The following is a 25,000-nucleotide window of genomic DNA, read 5'->3' as shown; positions in this document are numbered from 1 at the left end:
TAGGCAGCACTTTACCTTGAGCAATATAGTTGCCCGTAGTTAAGCAGCGCTTTACCCAGTGCAATGTATTTGCCCATAGCTAAATAGCACTTTACCCAGCAAACCAACGCACCGTCGGGCAATGTGGAGCAACGTAGAGCAACATTGCCTAAACACAGCCACACCCCCTAGCCTGTCTGGACAGTAGTAAAATAAAATGCAATGACAAGTGCACCATAATCAAAGTACTGAACCACTAAGCCATGACAGCTTAAGATAAACAGCCACTGTTAACATACATATACTTATAAATGGTACATTAACCATTGCTAAGCAGGTCTGCAGTCAGACGAGAATTTTCAAAAATGGCCAATCACAAAAAAGTGTGGGAAATGCGGCATATTTAAGCCCCATAGGCGAGAATACTCGCATTAACTGATTGTAGCTCCCATCTGCAGTTTGAATGGCTGGTGCTGGAGAGGGTACACGCTTTTGAGTGCAACGCTGGGGCATCGAGGAGTCGAAATACATGGTTTGGCTCCTTGTCCACCATTATGAGTCAAGACTCCTGCAGGGCCAGTTCCAAGGGACGGAGTACAAAGCAGAGGCTTGGAACCGGTTAGCTCATGACCTCACCAGTGTCATAAGCATTCCTCGAACTGGTGAGCAGGTCTGTCACCACCATGCAGACCTGAAGAGACAGAAGCAGGACCTACTGAACCAATGGTACAGGAGGCCCGTGGGATGCAAGATGCCCCACAACTGAGTAGGTAGCCATGGAATGCAGTATGTACGACATGCTAATTTATTCTATATAATGGATAGGTATGTCTCAATATCCCTTCATTTACTTCACAGCTGCAGGTGTCCGTGCTGCGAATCAGCAAGACTATGCAGATAGGCTGCTAAGGCTGTGCCACCAGGCAGGTTAGTAATTATTCTGCATGTATTGTTATATAAAATAGGTGAGAGAGCCTGAAAGAAAGTGTTGTAGCCCAATAATACAGCCATAAAATGCCCTGAATAATTCCTCTGCATGTACTGTTATATAAAATAAGTCAGAGAGCCAGAAAAAGAGTATAGCAACCCATTAAGAAAGGTAAAATATGTCTGGAATAATATCTCTACATGTACTGTCATATAAAATAAGTGAGCGAGCCTGAAAAAGAGTGTTCTAACCTATTAATAAAGGTATAATATGTCTTGAATATGTCTGCCATATGCACTGTAATATCAAATAAAGGAGAGAGCCTGTGGAAAAGTGTGTAATGTAATTAATAAAGGTATAAAACCTGGAGTGTGTCTGCATCACTTACTTTGAAATGTTGTTGTACCCTTGCATTATACAAATAGTACTGTTTTAATAAGTGCTGGCAACCCACAGTTGGGCAGTCCCATCTAAAGTGGTTGATGGAAGTGCCAGTAGCTGTGAAGCATATATACAATCCTCAACAGTCAGTTACTGGCTTGCATGCATAAGTAAATCTGGCACACGAGTAGCTTGTTAATTTGTTTCCCAGAAATGTGAGTGTGCTACACGAAATGTAGGGTTCTGTACAAATTTAACTGAAAATGTCATGTGAACACATCCAGATATGTAGATAAAGAAATATAAATAAAATCAATAAATATGTAGCAGTAACATCTGCATCTTGGACAGTTAGTATGTCAGATATAGGTCAGGTATATAATGAACTAGTCAAACCCATTACACAACCTAATGCATGTTGGCAAGTGTAATAATACATGTAGGGGATATACACCTGCAGTCAATAGGAATGTAGTGTAGACTAAAAGTACTTATAAGATGTTAATTGAGGTTTCTTTCTACACCCTACTGTATGTGCATAAACAATGCAATTCCACACCTCAGTGGGTATGTGTAATCTCAAAACATTTGTTGCAACATATGTCCTATTGTTCTATAAATATCTGCATTCACTTTGATGCATGTGCCCTGGTCAAACACCACAATAATGGTGGCCTGTTGCCACCAATCATCCCTGCATGCTGTTGGAATGTCCACTGTCGTTCAATATATCAATGTGTTATGCTTGCTGTTCAACTGTTGGAACCTTAGTGTGTTGGGTTAATGGGAATATTACTGCATGCTGTTACAACTAATTTGGAATGCTGTTGTTTATGTTGTAATTAAACACACCTAATCACAGAATGTATGGGAAGGCTGGTCCCAGCGGACCCACCTGTCCCTCCTCAGCTGGCGAGTGCACCTGGCACCAGCAGGTCCGGTGCCCAGCCCGGGCTCTCCTCCTCCGTTGGTCCTGTGCCACCTTCGGGTAGAAGCGCTGCAGGGGATGGGGCTCGTCCCCCCTGTGCAAGCATGGGCAGAGAAGGGCCACCTGTCACCCTTCGAAGGGTCCGGGTTGTGGTGTGTAGGGAGATCCAGCGTTCAGTCGCTGATCCCCTATGCCAGCTCGAGGCAAGAGTGGCGTGTCTCACGGGTGAGCCTGCCCATCCTACGCAGCCCCCAGCACAGCCACCCTTGGGCTGTGAAGGTGCAGTGGTGACTGCCCATGGGTGGGGATCTCAGTTCCACTGTTACCATCTGTGTGCTCATGGGCTTGCAATTTCCAAACATCCATCCCCGTCAACTGTGTTCACCCACCCCATGTGTCATACACCGCCCCTGTATGCATCTTGTTTGTCTTGTCTGTTTACCTCCCCAATCTACCTCCCCAAATATACCTACTTCTTCTACCTCATTTTCCACTCTCACCTGAAAAAAAAAAAAAGGGCAATCTGTACCCACAAAAAAATTACGCCCCATACATAGCTGCCCATTTCGCACACATGTCCGCTGGACATGTAAATGATAATTATAATTGGCAGTACAACATACTTTGTTGTCCTCACCCCTCTCCCAGGGGTGGAAGGTTTCAAATTTCACTCCAAATTTATTGCATATGCACAGCTGTTGCTGGTAAAGAAATGGGCAGCTATGGACCTTCCCTACACCCATCCTGCACATCCTGAGCTTGTTTTCCTACTGTCTTTCCCTCTTTGTGCCCCCTTTTTCACCACTTTCCTATCTCCCCATTTTCTTTTCTTTCAAAGAAATTAGCTTGGGGCTTAGTGGGAGTAAGCACTTTTAAGCAGTAGTAAGTGGATTTAAGCGAGTGTGCGCATGTGTGCGCACACTCGCTTAAACCCACTTACTACTGCTTAAGCGAGTGTGCGCATGTGTGTGCTTAGCTAAGCATCGCTAAGCATTGCGCAAACCCATGCAAACCCGCTTACAACTGCTTAAAAGTGCCTTAGTCACTCTATGTCAGGGCCCTTGTTCTGCTCAACAGCAAAATAAAACACCTCTGTCAGTCTCGAACCCCAGACCTTGGGCACACAAGACTGCATGAAGTACCACTAAGCCACAGCAGATATACAATAACTTGGTACTGAAATAAATATATCATGCATTACAATGAGTGAATGTAAAGGAAAAATAGGAAGGCCATAACACAAAGCTTGTTCTGTGGATCTTTACCAGCAATTGTTGTGGAATTGCATTACATGACTGTGATATGAGAAGCAGCCATTCTAGCAGCAAATAATGTTACAGAGGCACTTTACAACCCCCACACAGTATCATAGCAGGACAAACAGTGGCATATCTGATTAGGCAGAGGCCATACTTCCTAACTGTGACTACTTTTCAGGGATGTCCCTAATTGTGAAACAAATTGTAGCTGTGTCCCTCTGAATCCCTCTGAAAAGTACTGACATCAGTCAGAAAGGTGGGGTATTACACAATGAATACTGACAATAATAACAGTAGACACCGCTTGTACTTCATAAAAGGAGTACTAATCCATATGCACTACTTCACTCAAGTCTACACTTACTGTCTCTATTATGTGTAAGGTGTACCTCACTTTTAACTACCTACCCCTGACTCCATGCAAAGATGTATCTGAGTGTTTCATAGGCCTGGCAGAGGCACAAACACACATGCATATCAGCTATTCTGCTGTTACACACTCTGAAAATAGCTTTGGTAGGACTTCCACAAGCATACCCTTATGTAGGAGTACAACACAGAAATACCAAAGGATGTAGCCATGTACTGGTAGCAACTGACCGTAACAATGCCATTGTACCAGTGATGAAAACACCTGTGGGTTGCACAGACAAAGAATAACAGTGTAACATCTGGCTACCATCTGGATAGGTTCACAGTTGGGAACTATGCATTGATAAACTAACAGGTACACACCAATCCTTTAAGTCCAGTAAGATAACATTCACACAATAATACATAATGCTCTCTGTATGTCAGCACCCCCCCCACACAATTAAAATATACTTGTGTGTTTAGGGTCTACCAAGGATGTAGGTAGGCATACTCAGTACTGGAATTGTCCAGTTTTCCTGAGAACCCTGTGCTAATGTCAACAATGAAAAACACAAACCCTGCAGAAATTAGTACATTAATATTCACAGTATAACAGTTCACAAACAGTTCATGTGCTAAAAGAATACTTCCCAATAACTATGTTTGTATGTCAGTTAATTATATGAGTAGAAAAGAAACTACATAGTCACATAAATGTTGTATAAGCATTTGTAGGGGTGATTTAAACTCTACACTGATAGCTCTGTACTGGAAGTGGCAGCAGTCAGGTCTGAGTACAACATGTACATCACTGTCTACACCTCTAGCTTCAGATATAAAAAGTATACCAACCTTCTGAATTACATAACAGTGTCCACAGCAAACAAGCATGGGCCCCACTCTGGAAATCTGAAAGGGCTACGTCTACATATCTTAGCAATTTATAGCACTGGGTTGTTATGACAGTGAGTACTGCAATTACCACACAGCAGGCTGTATGCATTTACCAAATGCTGGGCACCAATTGGTGCAGAGGGCATCACATGCACATGCACAGATACCTATAAAAGCAGACTGTACTTGCTATCCCCACATGCAATCATTACAATGCACGTGTCAGAGACTATATAACTCCTGGAGAGTAGTGAAAAAAAATTATTACTTAATAAAAAAATATTTAATTAAGTAAAAATATATATACTTAATTACGAACCAAAAATATTAATTAAGAAAAAAATACTTAATTAATAACCAAAAATAAAAATTAAGTAAAAAAAACTTTACTAAATTAATAAAAAAAAATAAATAAATAAAAATTGTCAAAGCATACACAGACGGACCTGAAAGTGCCAAACAGGTATGTAACAGATATGTAGTTACCGACAAGTAGTAGATGTTTATGAAGAGTACTGTACATACTCTGAAACATGCATATGTGGCAGCAGTAGGTATGTATGCACTGATGCCATGCATAACTACTGCCATGGACAAATTAGTGTGTAGCTGTGTGCAGTGGGACATAACTGTGACATATGTAGCTCAGCATTATATGTCAAACATCTGATCATGTTATCTATGTTCTGTACAGTACTGTGTATAATGGCAGTTTGGGGGAGTAGTGCAAACACCTATATAAACTTCAATGTGACAGAGTAAGACATGCATGATAGTCATATAATGTGTAGCTTAGCATTGGCAACTGCTGTACCAGGCTAGTATAGTAATGTAGCATTTGCAGCTATATATACTCCCTGTAATATTACTGTATGCACACATGTGACAACTGTTCATGTTGTAGCAAGGCCCAACAGGTTATCCATGAGGTGTACGCACTTACAACAGTGTGGACCTTGTGTGGGTATGGCACATACATATGGAGAGATATTTATGTATCCGATATATTAGCATCTTAACATGTGCATAGAGCAAGGGACATACTGCAACTGTTTGTGAAGGGTGGACATTTATATGTTGGTGCAGGTTGTTATGTGCATATTTATATGTAGGTTGTAGTGTGTGGCAAACAAGACAGCATACAGTGCTGGCATATGACATGTGGTGTTTAAACACTGTGGGTATGATTTGTTAGGTTTTTAGTCTTCCAGACAGGGGGTCCTGCTAAAGATACATGGGCTGAGAATACCTTCCATGCATTCTGCACAAGACTGTGCAATATTATTAAATAACTGTATCCCTCTCAACCTTTGCATAATTTGTATTCCCACCATGAAAGGTGGACTGTATATGTGCCTATATGTATATCTATATGTACACCAATGGATGTTTATATGTACGCTCAAGCTCAATGTTGTAAATGTATTGCCATCCCTTTTGTTACAAACCCTGTACCCATGAACTACCACATAGGTGGTAATCCATTCAACACCAAAAGTGTGATAAGAGACCATGGGACACAGGTGGACAGTAGTGTCCCATTTGATAATCACAGTGCCACACTAGTCATGTAAACTGTGTACGGTCCACATGTCATCAGAAAAGGTGTGTCATCCATGGAAAAAGAGGTCAGTGTTCAACTCTACCCATCAGTCATAAAACCCATCATAGAGTACAATGGCCCTGTTGGTATGTACCTCAGAAGGCATCTACAGCAACTGTAGACACCAGACACATACCTCACAATGAGTATTACCAGACTCAAACAGATGCCCTATGCAGACTGTCTTACAAAACCACAGCTACACTGTGTCGCATACCACCTACCCAGAGGCAACCTCTGCCTAACATACAAAGCTATGCCAAACCCACAGGTGTTGGACATGCTCCATATAAACAGATTAAAATCCATACAAGTTACACACTGTACTGATCTAAACCTTGTAACGTCAAAAAGCAGAACATGCTGGAGTGGTACGTTATCATCTCAGACACATACCATACTCTGGAACTAACTACCTATCAATAGCAAATAAAGGTCCTCATTAGCAGTTGTCATGAATAATCATGATGATTGGATGTGAGATAGGAAATACAACCTGGGAATCACCTCTGTGGCTCTGCATGACAGGGGCACATGAACTTAAATTACATGGGTGTTGAACGGCAGGGTACCATATGGCTAGGCTTCCATAGGCCCTACGGCTAATAGCCTATTAGCTACCTAGGACCCGATACACACACGCATGTACTTGTTGCATTACTTGCTATGTGAGGTTTGAAAAAATATTTTAAGATTTACTTGCTTGGTGCTTGCTGCTTCTTGCTGTGGGATGGATTTGAGGTATTCTATAGACACTCAGTCTTGTTGGCTAGATTCTGCTAAAATTCAAAGTCTGGTTATATTTGCATTCACAGTCTGTTGCATACAGAAACTTGCAGAATATACACTGATGAGAGAATATACTTTGCAGCATCAACTTTGGAGAGCAGTAACAAATAACTTTTTATAATAAACCAAACGGAAACACATTACAGCTTAAAAGTACTGTTCCAACTTTACTTCTCATATAGTACAGATGATGTGAGAGATATAACATTTACCTCAGAACACCAAATGTGTTCCTGCCATACTCCTCTCATAGCTGGATTTATACAGCTCTTTATATACACTTTTTAGTCATGCATAAACATATTTTTGAGGAAACACATTGTTCTGTATCCTGTAGAAACAATACTAAGTTTCCTTGTTTAACAATGTCTAGTAAGAAACCAGCTTTTCTGACAGTGTGAATATCCTGTAACAGTGTCCTAATGTCCATGTAGAAAAACATATTTTTGAGGAAACACATTGTCTGTATTCTATTTGGATCTGTGTATATGACCATATGTTCTTGTACCAATGCTGATAAGCATATCCTGTTTTTTATGAAGAAAAACATATTTTTGAGAAAACACATTGTCAGAGATCAGCTTTTCTGACAGTGTGAACATCCTGTATTTTATTTGGATCTTTGTATAAAAAAACATCTGTTCTTGTGTCATATCCTGTTTTTCCATGCAGAAAAACATGTCATTGTTCTTTAAAAGCAGATTTTGCATTTTTGTTCTTGCATACATCCTGTTTTGAGTCTGTAAGGGAATAACGTCCATTCTTTAAAAGCAGATTTTGTATTTTTGCTCTTGCATACATCCTGTTTTGAGTCTGTAAGGGAAGAATGTCCATTCAGCAGATTCCTTTTCCAAGCCATGGTCATTTAGTATGACTGCTGATCACATATTACTTAAACTTTGTTTCTGCATTTAAGCAAGCCTTTTCTTTCAGCATATTTACAACATAATTAATTTCAGATTTATATTCATAAAATCTAACAATTCCCTCTGTTTTTAAACATACTCAAAACATTTTATATAGAAAACACAAGAAACAAACCTTTAGTTTGATACAACAAATCAAAATGCAATTTTACATAGTTAATACAATGATATTAAAGTATTACTACCAAAACTGAATGTATTTAAAACTTTTTCTTTTGCAGACCATTCTGTGAAAATATTTTTTATCAGTTATGAGCTGTGTCTGCTTTAATATTATTTTTTTTTTTAAATTGATCAATTTATTCTTTTGCAATCACAGAATTTAATTTTTGACTTAGAACTGTTTCATTAACTCTTTGCAACTGTTGAATTAACTATAAGAGACAGTAACTATGTGCTACTGCAAGCATTTATACACTACTGAAAACATACAATTTCAATGTCATTTTAACCATAACATTGTGGTCATGTCTTTGAACTGCCCATTAACATCTTGGTAAAATACTGAACTGGGCTTAGATAATAAATATTTGAAAGCAGTTATTTTACTGGGGTAAAACCAATGATATTACAACTTGACAAATTAATTTTGAACTTATTACGATGTATCCTATACAGTATGTATTTACATAGACTGTTTGCTGTTCATGCATTTCAATCTAGTAGGTATCCTGGACCCATTTTTTTCTTTAAATATGTTTTTTTCACACATATTCATTACTAGACATTAATTTCATTTGTACTGAATTCTTCTGCATTTGTACATACAAAGACTATAAAGTACATTTAGTCTAATCTTACAAATTTAATAACATTAATATTAAGCAAAATCTTGGAAAATGTTTGTCTCTTTAGAAATATCTAGTGGAACTGGCACCAAATGCATATGTCATGTTATTTTAAACCACATACTCAGCAATTAGAAACATTGATGCTTTTTTATACCAACATTGTTTTGCCAAAAACATATTAAAAATAGTGACCATTCTTGCTATTAGAAACATTTATGCATTTTGCATATTTTTATTCTGTCTTGTATAGCTTTATCAATTTTAAATCATCTCTTGTTTTTTAAACTATCTCTTGTATAGCTTTACAGTTTAACAGGTTGTAAATACAATTTAATACTAAACAACACAATAATAACCATTATGATAGCTATTAACAACTTGTAAAATATCTTATCCTGTCAGGTTTAATCCAATTTACCAGTATTTCTAATACACTAATACCTGTTTTTTCCTCTCATAAAAGAGTATTGTCAAGAAGGAATGAGATATTTTTTCCTGTAGCTTTATTTTAGACCCTTATTATTTAGCTTTATTTCAGACCCTTGTTGTTTATTTTTCCTGTAGCTTTATTTCAGACCCTTGTGCAGTACTGCTTATACAGTCAGTGTAAAACTGAGAAAGTGCCCCTCCCCCTGTAGTACTGCACTATTGTTTATCTGCTTTATGCTGTGAGAATAGAATGCATGTCAGCCCAACACTTTGGCCATACATTTACGTTATTTGGTTACTAATAAACTATGGACTTTTATCTGATTTGATCATTAATAGGTATTTACACCCTCCTGCACAATTGATTTGAACTGTATGTATACTATAGCCCATTTGCTGGCTGTACTTGATGCAACTGAGGTTTTTTTTGTCCTTTTAACATTTACTTGCAAACAGATTATCAGTGACATCTATGCACAATTGTGGCATTTTATGACAATTACTAAATAGTGTTGCTTGTAAACATTTTAACAATTATGTTTTAATAACAATGATGCTTTAGAAAAACTCAAGTTACTTGTCTGGCAATCAGTCTTGTTGTTTATCTTATCTTTCCAGCATTTCCTGTAACTATTCATTCAGTCTAGGAAGGTCTGAACTCACATTTTATACTCTATAAACTATAATTAATTCTTTTAGCATTTTTCCTTTAATGTGATTGTGATTTGCATAACTATGCATTTATACAACATAAATAGACATTATTTTACAATTACCTTACATGGATTTCAGTATTTTTTATTTATTTATCTATTTAACTGTCCTGTCATTAATTTTACAAAAACTGTTTGACTAATACCATCTGTGATTTTCTTTTTAAAATTCAGAATTTTAACTGTTTGGTGTTACTATATAATTATAAACAAATTGTAAAAAACAAAATAGATATTAGTTTAACCAACACATTTATATTTATATTATTTATATTTGCTGTTGTCTGACTGTTATTCTTGTGTATTGTAACAGATGCACTCTATATGAAAAGAACACACTGCATGTTTGTCTTGTATCTGTATATCTTTATACAAGCATGTCAGTCTTGTGACTTTAAATCTTTACTCCTATTAACTATTTTCATTTAATTTTTATACACTAGAACAGTTTTGTTTACCTTTTTACTATGCTAATGAATTGGCATTCATATGCTTTACTTTACTGTAGTACTGATAGATGTCTTGCTTTAACTGAATGAAAGTAAAACATTTAAGAATGATTTGTCCAGACATCAGATCCTACTATCCTACCATGTATGTTTAACCATTTTCAAAACATAAACATATTATAAAATATATTTCTTTTGCACAGATTAACTGTGTATGCAGGAAGTTCCCAGTCTCTGTCAGTTCAACTAATTTGTTTCCTTTATCCTGCAACTGCTGTTGAATTTCCTGAAATGTTGCATGGTCTTTCTGACATTCTTTAGTAAGCTGTTCTGCTGAATTTGAAACTCCTATGCACTTTTGAAAAGATGTATGTATAACTTGTCTAAGCTTCCTGAACTCATTGTGTCTGTCTTTTAGAAGTTTACTACATTCCTTTGTAACAAAATGTACTAGGGGTTCTATCAGTAACTGATTTGACTCACATGTGGTGACAGGACATAACTGTTCAACATCAGAATGTAATGGAAACACTTTACCCTTAGTTAATTCTTCAGATCTGTCTTTACAGTCTATTTCTTTCGCAATATGATGCAATATTTTTTATGACATAATACACAAAATGCAGTTTTTGTTGAAGCACACAATAAACATTTGTCATTTTTCACATGGTTTTCTTTGAGATACCAGTCAAATATTGTAATACATTTGCATAATGCCTTACTATCAACCTGCCCTAATAAGGTTTTACATTTACTAATGTGCTGTGTATACCAACATAGCATTTTTTTACATTTGCTTAAATTATGCATGAAAATATCCATACTGTCGAATAGCAACCATACTAAAAAATGTGACGTAGAAAAAAGTCTTACCAGTGAGCAAGAAAACAGGTGATCAGGCTGTTGTTGCAGATGGCTGGAAATTTTCAAAGTCACTTGAGAAGCTGGGAAAGCACAACAGGCAGTGGACTGATGGGCTAGTGGATATCCCCCTTTTCTTTAGTGAAATTATGGCACTGCGAATTTCTTGAACTAGTCTCACTCCGGATTGTAGACGTCTAAAAAAACTTTACTACTGAAAGCTGCATAAACTGGAATACTTCTGTTTAGGATTTACACATACGTACAAATGTTAGTTACTGCAATTTAACTGAAGTGACCCTCTGCAGGGCTTACCATCACTCCTCCTGTGTTTGAATGCAGATTGTAGGTTCAAATGCAGGCTAGCTTGCCATTGAAAAAATTATATGGAGCTAGTCACTCAGCTGCCTCGCCATTAAAAAAATATTTTAAGATTTACTTGCTTGGTGCTTGCTGCTTCTTGCTGTGGGATGGATTTGAGGTGTTCTATAGACACTCAGTCTTGTTGGCTAGATTCTGCTAAAATTCAAAGTCTGGTTATATTTGCATTCACAGTCTGTTGCATACAGAAACTTGCAGAATATACACGAATGAGAGAATATACTTTGCAGCATCAACTTTAGAGAGCAGTAACAAATAACTTTTTATAATAAACCAAATGGAAACACGTTACAGCTTAAAAGTACTGTTCCAACTTTACTTCTCATATAGTACAGATGATGTGAGAGATATAACATTTACCTCAGAACACCAAATGTGTTCCTACCATACCCCTCTCATAGCTGGATTTATACAGCTCTTTATATACACTTTTTAGTCATGCATAAACATATTTTTGAGGAAACACATTGTTCTGTATCCTGTAGAAACAATACTAAGCTTCCTTGTTTAACAATGTCTTGTAAGAAACCAGCTTTTCTGACAGTGTGAATATCCTGTAACAGTGTCCTAATGTCCATGTAGAAAAACATATTTTTGAGGAAACACATTGTCTGTATTCTATTTGGATCTGTGTATATGACCATATGTTCTTGTACCAATGCTGATAAGCATATCCTGTTTTTTATGAAGAAAAACATATTTTTGAGAAAACACATTGTCAGAGATCAGCTTTTCTGACAGTGTGAACATCCTGTATTTTATTTGGATCTTTGTATAAAAAAAATCTGTTCTTGTGTCATATCCTGTTTTTCCATGCAGAAAAACATGTCATTGTTCTTTAAAAGCAGATTTTGCATTTTTGTTCTTGCATACATCCTGTTTTGAGTCTGTAAGGGAATAATGTCCATTCTTTAAAAGCAGATTTTGTATTTTTGCTCTTGCATACATCCTGTTTTGAGTCTGTAAGGGAAGAATGTCCATTCAGCAGATTCCTTTTCCAAGCCATGGTCATTTAGTATGACTGCTGATCACATATTACTTAAACTTTGTTTCTGCATTTAAGCAAGCCTTTTCTTTCAGCATATTTACAACATAATTAATTTCAGATTTATATTCATAAAATCTAACAAGGTTGACTGAGTGTGATGGCGAATGTGTAGGTGAATGTGTCACAGTTGTGTATATGTGTGATAGCCTAGTGGGAAACTGTTTATATCATGGTATGTAGTGTTGTAGCTTTGATCTCAGCAAAAGATATGTATGCTATTGCGAGGCAGGAAAAGCAGTATGGCATACGGTGTGGCGTAGCCCCATGGTGTTGACTGGTGTGTGCCATTGCAGGCTAAAGCAGTACATGTATGCTTATTGATTGTTAACACTAGTGAATACAAATCCTGTATGAACTGTAGTACTACCTGAAGCTGTAGGCCTAAACAGCACACTATGGTGTATATCCACATTGCTTGGAAACACTGTTTTGTTTGTTACCTGTAGTTCTCACACATTACATATCTCAGGCATAAAGTTTTGTAAGGGTTGACACACAGTACTGTATGGTACACAGGTAAAACTCATCTGGGTTGCCATACCTTTGTGTCTTGTAGGTATGTCTATGTGTGTGTGGGTATGCCTGTAACATGGCCTCGGTGATATGTGTGTCACAGCATATAAGTGCATATCTAGCAACATGTATAGTGTAGTACAGCAGTATGCCACCTATATTGATGAATGTGCACATATGTCACTTAGGGGTTTGCTATCAACAAGTAGCGTGGTGTACTGGTAGTACTGTAACTGTACTTTACATTCATTTCAATGAATGACAAATGTCTGTATGCATGAGCTTCATATATACCTCCTGCGGCTAGGTGGTGCATTGTGTCACATGCAGTGTGCCATGTACTGTTGTATAGTCTTACATACTGGTTTCACTTTGTTGCTGTGCAGAACATGGTTTTGTACATAGTATGTGCCAGGCACTGTCAGGCAGTTGTGGGCTGAGCAGTGATATGTGGTATTAAAAGTGTGTATCTACTGACAGCCAATAGGTTGCTGTATATGGCATTTCATTGATGTCTGTACTTTAGAATGTTAAGTGTGCCACATGACTTGCTCACAATTATTGTTTTATTGTCTTCCAGGGACATGTCTCACAATAGAAAACCCGCGTATTCTCCTGAGGAGGAGGAAGTCATCCTAGATGCCCTAATACAACATCACAACCTGCTGTTCTCCAGAACCAGCCAAGACCAGCATGGGCACACTGCACTGTGGCAGGATGTTGTCCATCGGGAAATGATGTAGGCATGCATAACTGGACTTATGAGCAGGTACACCATCACTGCAGTGATTTAATCAGACATGTCTGGCAGCATGCCTCCGATGTCCACAGACAACAGCTTGCCACAGGTGGTGGTGCAGCAACACATCCACCCCTCACCAGAGTGAAAGAGCTGCTCCTCAGCATGGTGGCTCCTGGCCAACCATTACAACAGACATGTGTCATCATGGAGGCTGGAGTCACCCAGCATGTCGACTCAGAGCATGCAGGTAACATGGCATATCTGTAGACTACTGTTAGCTCAATTGTTAGAACATGCATTCATCAGATGTGTACTGTGTATTCAGAAGATATGGAGCCTGGTGTCATGCAATACTGATAATTTGGAAGATAATCTGTATGCCTGTGACTGTCACCTGTTGTAGTACTGTAAGATTGCAAATGCACAGCAGCAGTGCCATAGTTGTTGACACTGACAAACTGTCTCATATCCTTGTAGGTCCCTCTGGTGTGGTAGCAAGACAGCAAACCCATGCTGGTGAGTGTTCTACATTTAATATAGCATATAACATGTGCATGTCATAGGAGAGTTGTAGGCCATATACACATGTAAAACACCTACACATAATGCATGCTCTGCATGTTCTCTGTGGGACTATGCACATCCCAGTAACATGAGTAACTGCCTCAAACACATGCACTACACAGAGCATCCCAACCAATTGTGGTACACTGTAGAGGACATTGTATAGGCAGAGTCAATACACATGCACACAACATACACCACTTTGTCATATGCAGTAAGTGTTAATATGGTACACATGGTGTATGTAGACACCTGCTGTAAGGTCATACTCCAGTATCCCAAATGTCATCAACACAGCACACATACTATACCTGAGGGGTAGAGGCCTATCATTGGGCAATGCAACACACTTCAACACACAACACATTCATGTTAGGCAATGCTCCCTATTGAACACCTTACATACCCATGTAACAACTGGCTGTGAAATGGTTAATGTAGCCAAAGTGGTGCAGGTCAGGTACAGCAAGATAGTTGCCAGTGTGGCATACATTAGTAGCCTTGAGTGACCACATGATGCTGCCTGATGATGGCTCATGGTACTACACTACATCCAGTTACAGTAAGTACAGTATTACACATAGCATTCATTGCTATACACCTGACAGTTGTGTGCATCTGGCCGTGGTATGTATACCTATGAGTGATGGTGCACAGGACATTGGAAAGCATTTTAGACTTGCACAGCAATGTTGTGTCCATGTACACATTATGTTCCAGGGTGAGGCCAATCATTGAACAACACACATGCATCAAAGACATGTATACTGTTATCAACAAGGACTCTCTACACTCGCACTGCATGCTGTTGAGTGACACACATCCTGCATGCTGACACGTGTGATAGGACTCTTTGGCTTGTGATACTGTACTCCACCATCAACCACTAATGAGTATGTTCCATATTGCTGTTGGTGTGTGTGTGTGTGTGTGTGTGTGTGTGTGTGTGTGTGTGTGTGTGTGTGTGTGTGTGTGTGTCAACTTGACTGAATAGTGTATTTGTGTGCATGTGTGCATGTGTTCATGTGTTCATGTGTGCTAACATCCTGTACAGATTGTAAAGTGTGTTTCCTGTCTCCCTCTCACAGGTGCTGAGGTATTGTTGGATGAGTGCAACAGGGAACCTGAAGTCACTGCCACAAATAGTGGATATGATGATACATGTGTTGTGACACAGGCAGGTTTGACAGGGTCTGTCGTTGGTCCACCAATCGACAGTACACAGCTTTCCACCCCATCTATGCGCACATTCATACTGCCAATACATCCCTCAACACCAATGGCCTTAGCTGAAGAACAGCATACAGTAGGCACTGACCAGGATAGTGTGGTATCTATGGCACATGCAACCCCACACAGCAGCCATACCCAGACACCTGGAAAAGTACCACATAGGCATATGTCCATGGGTTCTCGTGGGAGCACTGCTGGTCATAATGCCCTGGCAGATGTGCCCCCACAGGTCTCTGAACCTCAGGTATGTTCCGGGCTGTAATGCAGGCACAGGCACGTATGGAACGGTACACCAGGCAGGGACTAAGGGCGCAGAGGGCTCATAACACCGCTATCAATGACAGTATCCGTGACCTTGCCGGTGCCATCCGTAATTACACTGGGGTCATTGATAGACATTGGTGGGAGACACTAGATGTCCTCCGCAATGTAATGTCCATGTGCCAAGACAGTGCAGGACGGCTGAAACGTCGACATGGACGTATGCCAGCAACATCATCAGCTGGCAGTCGTTGCAGATGACACACAAGTCCCAGCCGCTCACGTAGTGGCAGTACCAGCCCCAGTAATGATGGGGCTGGGCTGTCAATAGACCATCCTAGACCACCACTTGCATGTGGCTCTGGTCAGTCCCAGCAGGGACATGGGTCCAGTCGACATCCCTCTGCCTCTGATGATAGTACGCAGTCTGGTACCCGATACTGTCCATGGCACCCCTGCCAGGCACAGGTACTGTGTCCGTGGCCAGAGACAGTGATCTGTACAGCCTGGCAGGTACAGTCTGTGGCTGTCCCACAACCTCCCATATTTGGTAGCCACAAGGTGGAACTGTGTGCATGCAGACACACACACATAAACCAAACACCTAGGGCTAACACATACACACACACATTACATCAACACTGACCCATACTGTACTGTTGTCCCTCACACACACACACACAGACACACACACACACACACATACACACACACACACACACACACACACACACATACACACGCACACATACATGTCGATTGGATGGGTCATTGTCGGGCTCTGGCAAACCAATAACACACCCTGTGCATATGATGAAACTGTGCCACCTCCTGTCATCTGTGACATTGATGCAGGAACAGGCTAACATGGTGCTGATGCACAGGGTGACCTAATAGCAGTGTAGCAATGTTAGTATGTTGTTAACAGTAAAGTGTAATGATATCCTTGTAGGTATATCTGAGCAGGCATGATGCATTAAAGCTATGATTATCAATGTAGTATTGTTTACACCAGTGTTAATTCCAAAAATGTATTGTCCGCCCATGTGCCACTTGGCTGATGTGTGTGGTACTGACAGCATGTGTTGGTGAGTGGATGGTACGTGTGTGATGTGTGCAGTACAGATTTGCAGGTGTAAATTTGTGAACATGGTGGAGGTGCACTGTCTGCATGTACGTGCATAGTGGACACATGGGAAGGGTGACATGCCCTGTATTACACAGTGTTAACACTTCATATTTCCTATTGGTGGCCAGTATGCATTTTACTACACATATGTTACAACTTGGGTACACATGTGTGTATGACATGGTTTGACACTATGCTGTGGGTGATACTGTTAATATCGGTCATTGGTTTGCATTCTGGTAGTATACATAACCTCAACAGCCTGATTTTAACCAATCGTTAGATGATGTCTTCACAACTGACACACAGATGTAGGATACACAGTAGCATTTGAATCCTTCCAGTACTATACTATACCAGTAACCAGTGGTATTGACCGCCACCCATTCCTGGGACCAGTCCTGTTTGGCATGTAGCCATCCTAGGTACAAGCAAACACACTAGGGATATGTCTGTCCACATCTGGTAATGCATACAGTGGCCTACAATGCATTCTCCAGATGAGACACTTATCCTCCACAAGGGTATCATACAGACAGATACCTGTTGACCAACCCATGCTGTAAAGCTATAAGCCAACTATAGCATAGTCATCCACATTTACTATACATAGTATCCTGACAGTACCACATTGGTAGTAGCCCACAACATGTAGCAGGGGTACCGATGTGTACATACAGCCACATGTTATGTCATCTGTCCTTTGGTATTCACATTTCCAAAGGTATGCTGATGTCGCTCAGTGTATCACATAAGTAATAAGGGGTCTGTATGCATATCCATGGAGTTGTTGTACACCTATAATGAATGCCCATTATTGACAGACTGTGTTGTGTTTGAACATGTCTGAAATATACCCCAGGCATGAACCCTCACTTACACTATTCTATAGAAACTGTCATAGGTGTGTGTGACACAGATGACCTAGGCCACAGATCACTACAGTGGCTGGCCTTGTCACATACATACATATGTGACATAAGGTCTGAGAAGCAGCAGCACAAACTGTCAATGGTAACAGCTGTATTCATGTAGAAAGCAGGCTTCACACCTATGAAATAATTGAGGTCACATGTACATATATGTATTTGCCACACAGATACCAACTGAGGTCACATGTACATATATGTATTTGCCACAAAGATACCGGAAGTGTGCAATGCACATACTGTTGTTTTACTTATATGTCATACAGTAGTAAAAGCAAAACCCACCACACATTGACCAACAGTGTCACACACACACACACACTCAGCAATTGCAAGATTCAGACCCCTACCTAACTATGTTATAATACTAGAGAGATACGCATTAACACAACATGCTATATGCTTTACTGGGAGTTTTTATTTCCACTGCTGTATTTGTGGGATACTGACATCATCAGACTTGCCAAAGAAGAATTTACCTCTTTTAATGTGTTTTCCTAGTCTCCAAAAAGGGAACTCCTCTCAAAGGAAATCACACACACACACTCAGCAATTGCAGGATTCAAACCCCTATCTAACTATGCTATGGTTCGAGAGAGGTATGCATTAACACAACATGTTATATGCTTTATTGGGAGTTTTCATTTCCACTGCTTTATTTGTGGGATACTGACATCATCAGACTTGCCAAAGAGGAATTTACCTCTTTTAATGTGTTTTCCCAGTCTCCAAAAAGGGCACTCCTCTCAAAGGACATCACATACACTCAGAAATTGCAGGATGCAAACCCCTATCTAACTATGTTATAGCTCTAGAGAGGTATGCATTAACACAACATGCTATATGCTTTATTGGGTGGCTTTATTTCCACTGCTTTACTTGTGGGATACTGACATCATCAGACTTGCCAAAGAGGAATTTACCTCTTTTAATGTGTTTTCCTAGTCTCCAAAAAGGGAACTCCTCTCAAAGGAAATCACACACACACAGCAATTGCAGGATTCAAAACCCTACCTAACTATGCTATGATACTAGAGAAATAAGCATTAACACGACGCACTATATGCTTAAGTGGTAGTTTTCATTTCCACTGCTGTATTTGTGGGATACTGATATCATCAGACTTACCAAAGAGGAATTTACCTCTTTTAATGGGTTTTCCAGTCTCCAAAAAGGGCACTCCTCTCAGAGGAAATCACACACACACACCCCACACACTCAGCAATTGCAGGATTCAAACCCCTACCTAACTATGTTATGATACTAGAGAAATTCACATTAACACAACATACTATATGCTTTCATGGGGAATTCTGTTTCCACTGCTGTATTTGTGGGATACTGACATCATCAGACTTGCCAAACTGGAATCTACTTCTTTCAATGTGTTTTCCTAGTCTCCAAAAATGGCACTCCTCTCAAAGGAAATCACACACAACTACACTCAGCAATTGCATGATTCAAACCCCTACCTAAATATGCTATGATACTAGAGAAATACGCATTAACATGCCGTGCTATATGCTTTACTGGGTGTTTTTTTTTCTCCTGCTATATTTGCAGGATGCTGACATCATCAGACTGGACATGGTAATGTGTGTGCACTTTGTTTAATGCAATCCCAGGAATGAACCGTGTGGGTCAGCAGGTGTTATCAGTTGCTAACTGGCTTACTGATAGAACCCACACTGTAAAAGTAGCCGACTCCAAATCCAGCTCCAGACAAGTGACAAGTGGAGTACCTCAGGGTTCAGTCCTGGGACCGCTCATGGTTGGCATCTACTTCCCTGAAGTACAGGCCAACACTAAGGGACTCTGGATAACAAAGTTTGCAGATGACTGCAAACTGGGAGCCGTTATTGAATCCCCAAATGATGTGGATACTCTACAAAAGGGCCTTACAGAAACAGATGCTTGGTGCCGGAGCCATGGGCTCAAGCTCAATGCCAAGAAATGTATAGTTATCCCCTTTGGGAAAAAACATGTATCCATGAATTACCATATAGGTGGCAGTACACTAAACACTGAAAGTTTGATAAGAGACTTAGGGACACAGGTGGACAGTGGTCTCAACTTCGATAACCATATCACCACAACAGTTAGGAAATCCTTCTGTGTGGCACACCTCATCACTAAGGGCTTTTCATCCAGAAAAAAGGAGGTCATTGTCCCACTGTACTCATCCCTCATTAGACCCATTATAGAATACAATGCCCCATTTGGTATGTACCTCTCAAGACATCTGCAACAACTGGAAAGGACACAGAAATACCTCACTAAAAGAATTACAGGCCTAAAGCAGATGCCCTACACTGGCCGCCTTAAAAAACTCCAGCTATACTCTGTCATATATCGTCTACTCAGAGGCGATCTTTGCTTAACATACAAGGCCATGTCAAACCCAGAGCTGTTGGACATGCTACACTTAAAGAAATCCCAATCCCTCAGAGCCACATGCTCCAGGGATCTAAACCTTGTCATCACAATAAACAAAACAAGCTGGAGGGATAGGTTCCTGACCCAGAGACTCCCCAGACTCTGGAATAGATTGCCCATACATGTCAAGCAGAGTGCCTCTTTGGTCCTTTTCAAAAGGAACCTTGATGATTGGATGGGAGAAAGGAAATTCACCCCGGGGATCACATCAGTCGCCCTGCTAGACAGGGGTCCAGGGAAGTAAATAGTGTGGGAAGAAATAGCCAGGGAATTGTTATGGCTAGGCTTGTATAGGCCCTAGGGCTGATAGCCTAGTACCAACCTATGAATCTATGAACAGGACTCCACAGTTCTTAGCTTGTGTGATCTGTCTGTGGACAAATTGCCATTCCTTCATATGACAATACATACTTATGCACAGATTGTTAATTTTGTGGATACAACATGTGTCTGAGATGTTGATAAAGGGCTATTCAAAGTCTATGTGGGACATGTGTAGCTCCTTTCAGTGATGTATGTCCTGGGTGGCTGCCTTGCAAACAGTCTAGCAGGTTTGGGAACCATGATCTGCCCATGAACATACCAAAGTTGGTAGGGTTGTGTGTTTGTCAGCTTCCAATAGCTCTGTTTATGACTTCAATCATGATGGACTCCATGGCCTTGCAGATCAGACTTCATAGGCTTATAGGACTATAGTTCCCATGGTCTGTTGTGCACCAACACTTGTGGGGTGTGCCATATGTTGCTGTAACACATTCAACAGTTTCAGATCCTGTAGAGAGTGTGAGGCTCAACAGACTGTTCAGGTGCAGGGTCTGTTTATTCTGTAGTTCACTTATGACACATATAGGGAAACAATGTAATCCAATTGATGCCATGTTTTCGGCTTTGGAAGGAGCTGTTTACCCATTCAACATGTGATAACTCCTGGTATGATGATAGGGCCTTTCATCAGTGGGAGATGGGTATGTATGTATGGGCCTGTCTGACAGGATGTTGGCATTGTCAGTCAGGTACAGCTGGCTCTGACTCAGGACATATATGAGTGTACATTGCTATTTATTACATAGCTGAAGGAAGTGTCATAGTTCTGTCTGGACTCCTTCGCAGATAATTTTTTCAAAACACCGACAAACCTGAGCACTAAACCCCGGTTATACTCTTTTACACACTTAACACCCTACTGATCCTTTTTGATCAGTCAACAGAGTATTTCATCATAATATCCTGGCATGTCCAAAGGTCGGTTTTGTGTGTACTCTCCAGTCCAGCTGGTGAATATGGGAATTTTGACGCAATGTTACAACTGCCTTATGTACACAGACAACCCTCTCCTCCTCCCAACAAACTCAGATATATGTGAGCGATGCAACTATATAGACAAACAGGAGGCTGAGCTCCCTCGACCCATGACTGGCACAGTCTACCAGGTGGTGAAGGTAACCACACACACCACAAATCCAGTCTCACATAGACCTATAGCGACAGCAAACAAAATACATTACCATACAAAAACATACTCGGAGGCTCTAAATAAAATCTGCCTAAGCAGCAGAGACCTCCAAAGCAGACACCCAAACAACTGCTACCCCACAACAATACCCACATATTACATAGTTCACAAAGTCAGTGTGCCACACAGTCACTGCCCTTAGAGCTAAACAACACACCTAATACACTTGTAATAGGTGACTCTAATGTCAGACACACTGACGTCCCACTCACCAGGCTGAACAAGGAGAAGATCACTTTGAGCTGTCTGTCGGGTGCCAGGATCCACCACATAATACATGCACTCAGGTCACTCCAAAGCAAGTACAAATATGGCTCCATCATTGCCCATGCTGGTGTGAATGACCTCAGACGTTCCTCCCTGGACTACATGACAAGAGACATAGAGGAGCTCTCTGATCATGTTGCCCAGGCCAGTATGACCCTGACCTTGTGTAGCATCTTACCCTCACCAAGAATGATGGCACAGTATACAGACAAACTGATCAATTTTAACAGTTGGCTAACATACTGGTGTCATTCAAAGGGGATCCAGTGTCTGTCAGCCTGGGATGACATGCTCGACATGCCATGTAGCTTCGCTATAGACGGCTTGCACCTGTCACCCCTGGACTTTCAAATACTGGCTAAGGCTCTTGCCACCCCCATAGTGCCTTTTTTAGGAAAGGCTCAAAAGACAAACCCACCTCCATAGACAATACAAGGTAAAAGAAACTAAGGGTAATGCTGCTCAACACCAGATGTCTAAACCTCAAAATGCACGCACTCAAGACTCTCCTCAGTATGGAGAATGTCGATATCTGTGCAGTAACAGACACCTGATTCAGGCTCCCGAAAGCACCCCAGCACTACCAGGTTATACTTCATACTATGCTTTTCGGCCACAAGACTCAGACCGACCAACAAAAATAGGGGGAGTATCCATATACATCACAGATACACACACCTCCAGGTTAGTGGCACTGCACAAAGCATCAGAGACCATACATGTGCAACTAACAGTGGGCAAAACTGCCTTTCAGTTTGTAGCCTGCTACAGACCACCCTCCCAAACTCAGGAACCACACTCGGCTTTCCTGGGAACACTGCAGAATATGAAGGTCTCTCCAAACACCATTATATTGGGTGACTTCAACTACCCAAACACTGACTGGGAATACTACTCAAGCCCCAACACCCTCCCCCAATGGTTGCTAGAATTTATAAACTCAAATGCTATGGCACAACTGGTCACCACACCCACAAGGGGGGAAAACATATTGGATCTGATCCTCACCAACATGGGGACTCTATGTTCCACACCAGAGGTATACCCCTCATTGGTAAGGTCAGACCATACATTTATCTCACTGGACATCCATATCCCATCCCCACCCCCATCCTAGGTAATCTCGGTGAAGAACTTCTCAAAAGCAAACGTCACACTTCTCCAAACCGAGGTGATATCCTTCAAAGACCCTGGCACAGTGGTAAATACGGCTCAGACTGCTGAATCCTTTACAAACGTATTCTATGGACACCTACTGGAATGCATGGATCGTGCTATCCCAAATAAAAACAAGACTCACTCCTCCAAAGGCAGGGGACCTGTCTGGTGGTAAAAGCTGTTTAGGACTGCTTTATATTGCTTAACACATGGCAATCATGCCTCAGGTGGTGCTGCAGGGCTGCCTATTTCGGATGTACATACTACACTCCCTATACATGTTTGAAAACAGGTAGTGTCAAGTTAGGCATCCCTTTTACTATATGTGCGAGTCAGAGAGAGGTATAATTTCCAGGGTTCCTACTGAGCCAGTGTATGTGCTATGCATTGCCTCTTTGCCAAGGCCAAAGCATACTGGGCACGCCTCCTTCTGCCTACTGGGGCAGGCTCAGGTTGTTCCTCCTCCGAGTCACGCTCTGCCTGTGATGGCCTTGGCAATGGTGGGGGGCTGTTTGCCCAGCCCTATGCTGGTCCTGCTGCAGCTGTTTTCGCAGGATCATATTATGTAGCATAGCACATACCATGACAATTTGGGTACATGTAGTTGGTGAGTACTGCAAGGCTCCACCAGATGTGTCCAGGCACTGGAACCGTGACTTGAGCAGCCCAAACACATGCTCAATTACATTTAGTGTTTGTGCGTGTGCCTCATTATGGCGTTCCTGTTCAGGTGTGTGTGCATTTCTGATGGGTGTCATCAGCCACGGCTCCAGTGCATAGCCAGCATCCCCCACTAGATGACCATGAAGGATGTCCCCATTGGCAAATGTCTGGTATAGCTGTGTCAGATGCCAGATATGGGAATCATGGTAGCTTCCAGGGCAGCCAGCACACACAGTCAGTATTATGCCCTGGGCATCACACACAACCTGACAGTTGATGGAGGGGAAGCTCTTGCGGTTAAAGTAGACCATACCCCGCTCACCGGCTGGTGCTTTGATGCATATGTGCATGCAGTCTATTGCACCCACTATCTCAGGGTATTCTGCTATTTGCTGGAAGAGGCGCATATTGCTGGCCAATACCTCACGGGAATTGGGGAAATATGCATGATCACCGACATATGCTGACATGGCATCCAGGAACTGGTGCAGTACCCTGGATGCTGATGCCTGTGATATCCCCATCATATCACCAGTTGGTCTCTGGAAGGTACCTGTTGCTAATATTCTTAGGCCAACACATACCTTGATTTCCACTGGAATGGGTTCCCCTCTGTTGGTTCTGTGTGTGAGGCATGGCCTGCACAGCTCAACAATTTGCTGCAAGAGGTCTCTGTCCACTCTATAGCGCTCCAATATCTCCAGCTCATGCACCCGCTGATAGATTACCCTGGGCCTGTACACTCTTCTCCGTCTCCTCACTGTGGGTTGTCCAGCAGCATTCTCATTGTCACCACCCTCAGCATGTTGCATATGTCGCCTTATAACAGCAATGGCAGCCCCTAACATTTGTTTGTCTCAGTAAAGCTTTTTCAGTTTT

Source organism: Protopterus annectens, chromosome 5.part0 (genome assembly GCF_019279795.1).
Source record: "Protopterus annectens isolate FY-2018-M chromosome 5.part0, PAN1.0, whole genome shotgun sequence".
NCBI classification, from domain to species: domain Eukaryota; kingdom Metazoa; phylum Chordata; order Ceratodontiformes; family Protopteridae; genus Protopterus; species Protopterus annectens.
Note: the sequence above shows the minus strand (reverse complement) of the source record.